The sequence below is a fragment of the Lineus longissimus genome, chromosome 7 (assembly GCF_910592395.1).
Source record: "Lineus longissimus chromosome 7, tnLinLong1.2, whole genome shotgun sequence".
NCBI lineage: Eukaryota > Metazoa > Nemertea > Pilidiophora > Heteronemertea > Lineidae > Lineus > Lineus longissimus.
The window spans coordinates 15,762,043-15,768,042 of record NC_088314.1 but is presented as its reverse complement, the minus strand read 5'-3'; positions in this window follow the sequence as shown (position 1 = coordinate 15,768,042).

Here is a 6,000-nt window from a genome sequence, read left to right as displayed (position 1 = left end):
GTATAGTTATTTACAACAAGCAACAAAACAAAATTGCACGAGACAAATCAAGAAATTAAAGTAAAGGTGTCTCTGAACTATTTCGCCTTAAACATTTCCTCACGGCCGCCAGGTGGCGGCAGTAACACCCTAAACTTGTGACATTTCGTCAAAATCGAGGCTATCTGTTTGCCTCCCCAGCAATGTTTCGACCACCAAATCACTGTCCATCATATTCCACAGTTCGCTACTAACATTAACGTCGCATTTTTGCCCAATGCTGTCCCAAAACCGGTCCCTGTTACTGCTAAAGGCAGTGCATTGACAAAAAAAGTGAACTTGAGGGTCCCTGTAGACGCTGTTACATTGTTCGCAGGATTTTTCGGTTGGTTCGACACGCAGTGTACACAACTTTGTCAGAAAGGCATAATTTGATGCTACGTTCGGATCGTTCTTTGCACAAATCCAGAGCATAGACGGAAAGTCTAGAGACTTTTCAATGTTCAGTATTCTCTGATGGCCATTTTCTTGGCAGTCTAACACAAATCGTTTATTTTCAAACAGTAATGTTGCTTCGTTCACTATAATTTTCCAGATTCCTTTATCTGGAAAGCTACATGTATCCGATTCAAAGTAATCGGTCAGATATTCACGGCAATTATATTTGTCCATAAGCTTTACGAGGTTTGGAACATAGCCTAAACTTTTATTACTGTCTTTACCCGCACGTTCGACCATATTGGCATATCGGCATTTTAGAACTTTCAAAGGAAGGGAATTTTCAGACATTTTTGCAAGTTGCCTGAAAAATTGCAAACACCTTCTGTCCAAGTAACACTGTAGCGTAGGACTGCCTATCATTGTTTGGCACACGGTTGTGCTCGTTAGCCGATTAAATCCTTGCATCCTTTTAAGACAGTAACGGTGGGCTCTTTCTAGAATTAACAGCTCTGAGAGAACAATTTCCTGACACCAAATTTCAGCTCCATAAAGAGCTCTGGGAAGGCAAATCGTTCTGTACAAGTTGTGGCTTATTATTGGACTGAAACCACTTGGCTGCTGGTTTGGCCCAATTATGCTCATGAGCGTATTCTTCAATTTCTGAGCAGCTTCAATAGTTCGCTGCGTAGACTTAAGGTATTTATCAACTAGTATCCCGAGGCGAACATGAGAGGATTTTTCATTGACCGACTGGTTACCTAGCGCCCATTTCCTTTCATTTTTTGTTCGCTTCCATTGCGCAGCGGTTTCCCCTAGAACTATAACACAGCATTTTTCGGCATTGTAGTCATAATCCGGATAAAAAACATTTTTTTGGCTACATGCCCGGAGAATGCATTTTCCGAGCATTTCAGAGCCAAAAAACTCACGTGCAAAAACACCGGTTTTCCTACATGAATTTTTGGGTGTCTATAAACCGAAGACCAAAGACCGAAGACCGAAGATCGAAGATGGAAGACCCCCCCAAAACTATAAAACGAAGATCCCCCCAACTATAAAAGGAAGACCCTGATGTCAACTATAAAACGAAGATCCCCCCAACTATAAAAGGAAGACCCTGATGTCAACTATAAAACGAAGATCCCCCCAACTATAAAAGGAAGACCCTAATGTCAACTATAAAACGAAGATCCCCCCAACTATAAAAGGAAGACCCTAATGTCAACTATAAAACGAAGATCCCCCCCAACTATAAAAGGAAGACCCTAATGTCAACTATAAAACGAAGATCCCCCCAACTAGAAAAGGAAGACCCTAATGTCAACTATAAAACGAAGATCCCCCCAACTATAAAAGGAAGACCCTGATGTCAACTATAAAACGAAGATCCCCCCAACTATAAAAGGAAGACCCTAATGTCAACTATAAAACGAAGATCCCCCCAACTATAAAAGGAAGACCCTGATGTCAACTATAAAACGAAGATCCCCCCAACTAGAAAAGGAAGACCCTAATGTCAACTATAAAACGAAGATCCCCCCATCTATAAAAGGAAGACCCTGGTGGTTTTAGACCCTCAAGTTCAGTTACTGCAGACTTGCACGTCATAACACGTGACTGAGCATCTGTATTTCAACAAGCAAGCTAGCCTGAGTGCGGCGTAGTGACATAGGAGATCAGATCATTCAGGTAAATTCCGGATTTTCCGAACACTGCATTTAGGAGTTGGCGACCGACCTGCCAGTCTCGACCCATGATGGTGGAGCCTAACCCCTGGGGACGAGATTCTAAATTACCAAGTCACCCAGAGCAGGGAAACATTGAAACTGTTGGGGGGGGGGGGTAGCTATGGGTCGATGCGCTGCTCGGAGAAAACAAGTGTTCTGGCAATCTGGCAGGGGTTCCGAAGGTCTCCCAAGTCTTGAAAACTTTTTTTTTCTCTTATCTGTAAATTCCATTATGGAGGTAAATCACTTTTTGTATACATGTACCTCCAGGATTCCATGGAGCCGACACATGTAATTATCACTTGGCTCACTCCAAGGAATTGTCAGTTTTTTCAAAACAGAAAACAACTTGTTTGTGTAAAACATGATGATCAAACTTTATTCACTCAACAACAAGAAATCAGCAGTAAAATCATATCTGAATGATTGAGTACAGAAGTGGAGGCTTCTCATTAATTTTATGCACACATGTATTAAATTTACATTAATGGACTAGTTCTTATAAGTGTATTCGATTGATATGATTACCTGTGACTGGAAGAGACCGTACGAAGATCAATTTTTTTCATGAACCAAGATAGTGCTCACCTTGGTACTGGTATTTTTTCATTAGGAAATGGTCAAACTTGTCAGATGACCATTTGCCATGAGATATCCATCAATTATGCTGGACTTGACAAAAAAAATAGCTGGACTTGATAAAAAATAGACGACTTTTACCTCAGCAACCCTGAGAGAGACTAAGCAGTGACCCTGAGAAATACATAAAGATCACGTGAAGATTATTATACTGTTATATATGTTGTCTCATCGCTAGAAATACTTAGTAGCCATTAGTGCCACTAAGCTGCTAAGGCTAGACACGACTGGTGTAGTACCCGGTACACTTACTTTCTCAAATCATTAATGTAGCATGGACCGAAAATGAAAACAAACTGTGCAGTAACTGAACATGAGAATGAAAACCATCAGGGTCTTCCTTTTATAGATGGGGGGATCTTCGTTTTATAGTTGACATTAGGGTCTTCCTTTTATAGTTGGGGGGATCTTCGTTTTATAGTTGACATCAGGGTCTTCCTTTTATAGTTGGGGGGATCTTCGTTTTATAGTTGACATTAGGGTCTTCCTTTTATAGATGGGGGGATCTTCGTTTTATAGTTGACATTAGGGTCTTCCTTTTATAGTTGGGGGGATCTTCGTTTTATAGTTGACATTAGGGTCTTCCTTTTATAGTTGGGGGGATCTTCGTTTTATAGTTGACATCAGGGTCTTCCTTTTATAGTTGGGGGGATCTTCGTTTTATAGTTTTGGGGGGGTCTTCCATCTTCGATCTTCGGTCTTCGGTCTTTGGTCTTCGGTTTATAGACACCCTGAATTTTTGAAAATCGGCAAAAGAATACATAGATAGTGATAAATATATGTCGTTGAAATGTTATGAAAATACAGCTGATGAATTCCATCTCAAGTTGTCTGTTTGATACTGTCTGACACATCCCTGATGTTGTCAGTTACTGATAAGGACATTCCAGTGGTTTACACCTTATCTTATCTCTTTCATTTAGCTTAAAGGCCATATATCAAGGTTTGAAAACATGCTTGATACTCATGAAATATGTTGAGGGTTAAAAAAACAAGATCCCAGACATTAAAAAAATTCTAATAATAAAGTCATTATTTAGTTATTTCAATTTTCAATTTTACACTATTTGAATTTCCCACCACACACAACTTTAGATTAGTTCCACATGTGGCCGCTAGGGATTTTTTGATGACGTAGATCAGGCCAGTCAGAACAAGGCAGGATGGCTTCCGCATACAGTTCAGAGAGTGAGAGCAGTGAATTTGAGGATGTTTTGGTCGATACAGAAGGATATTTAAACGTTGAGCCGTACATGTTCGAGCCATTAATATCACTAGATCATAATGAGAGTGATCATTCGGACGAAAGTGATTAGAATTTGTGGTTAATCAATTGAATTTGCATGGCAGACCTGCCGATATAGCAAAGAAGACATTGATAGACGGTTGCAGATGCATAACATGTATGATTTTTGAACAGACTAATGTTGCACAATATTGTTTCGCCTCGTCTGTGTTGTATCGCCAGTTATGTCATGACGCTACACTACTATTGAAAAGTGACGGTATTATGCACAATCATCTTCACGTGACGATATAATGCCGTGCAACGTTAGATAGGCCTAGATGTCAGATGACAATAATCTGTCATTGACAGTGGCTGTCACTGACACTGACCTGTGTCGCTGTCACCTTGCTATGGCTGGAACACAAGAAGACACTATGCGGTATCACAGGCCCCAAAAGGGCCTACACATTATGTATAACAACCGACCTCAGCAGCCTCGGGCATTAAATGCAATTGACATGGTTGGAACAGCTGTTTTTAACAAGTGGCATTTGATATTCAGTTGGATGCAGATATCTGGTTTCATGTGATAATCCGTATCGATAAAGTGATCACTGCAAAGTTTGGCCGAAGGCCCAGGCTTCCAACACTCCAAACGTTTGCACTTCCAAATCCACAGCTTCCTCCTCTCTCGTTCAACTGGCTTTGGAAATTCATGAAAATGGGTCCCATCCGTCATTCGATTGTTCTTTGTGCTAGCCTTGACACAATTCGGAGCCACACAATACACCATAGTGAATGAAACACATTACTTCCAGGTGTGCATAATTAATTAAGGCCCTCCTGCTTTTATGATTGCATGACATGTACAGATAACCTGATCTACATCACAACTTTTGCTGAACCCGCCGCCTGGCTCTAACAAGTCAGTTGCTAGCCTGATTAGGTAATCAAATTGTCAAACACATAATTGGCTATATCTTCAAAATGGATGGAGCTAAATGCATTTGGATTTCTGTATTGTATAAAGTGTTAGGTACACTTTTGAAATCGTCTTACAGCAGAAAATGGCAAAAAACCTAGATATATGGCCTTTTAATAAGATATATTTTGAAATCATTACTCAGCAAAGTTGAGGGGGAAAGCCCCCCCCCCCTCAACTTTGCTGAGGAGGGCTAGTGCCCCCTTGCCCCCCCCCCCCCCCTCTGGCAGAAACCCTGCAATGTGAGGTGTATTGTTTTTTTATGTAAAGTGTCTTAATCAAGGGGCAGGTCGATCTCTATCATGCATTCAGGTAGCTTCATGCGCTTGTGGTTACTCTAGATATTTCGGAAAACAATTTGTTCTGGTGTCTCTTAATGTGACAATATTAGGAATTGCTTACTACATTTGTATATCTGTAATTATTATTTCTGTGTTTCTCTCTAGCCCTGTTGAACCCAGACACCCAGGATCGTTTAACCGTTATGAGTTTCAACACCTGCTTTCTTAATTGCCCCTTTTCATTGTTTTATAATCTCTATCTTTTAAGCTGTTTGACCCCTTTTATGATCTTCCTGATTAGCAGCTGGTTACTAGGCTCCTGCCCTTGGCCCTGTCTGATAATCTTGTATTGATGCTGCTGTGTACTGATTGGTTGTTTCCTTAATTACTGAGTGCTAGTTGGCTCAGAGCCTGATCTTTGGGCTAGGCTATTTACCCATGAGGGGTGTGTATAATTAGGTATAAATAATGATGTTCAGATGTTTTTAGTAAGTCCTGGCAGATCCAGAAAGCCAGCCTTCACGCTCTGTAGCTAAACAAGACATCTCTCTTGAAAAGCGCCAGAGCATTTTAATTGACTTCACCCTCTGTAGCCAAACAAGACATTTCTCTTGAAAAGCGCCAGAGTATTTTTAATTGACTTCACCCTTGACCTTACAGCATGGTAAGATTCTTTTATATGATCCCTTGTTGATATTTTATTGTGCGCCTTATTTTTGTAAT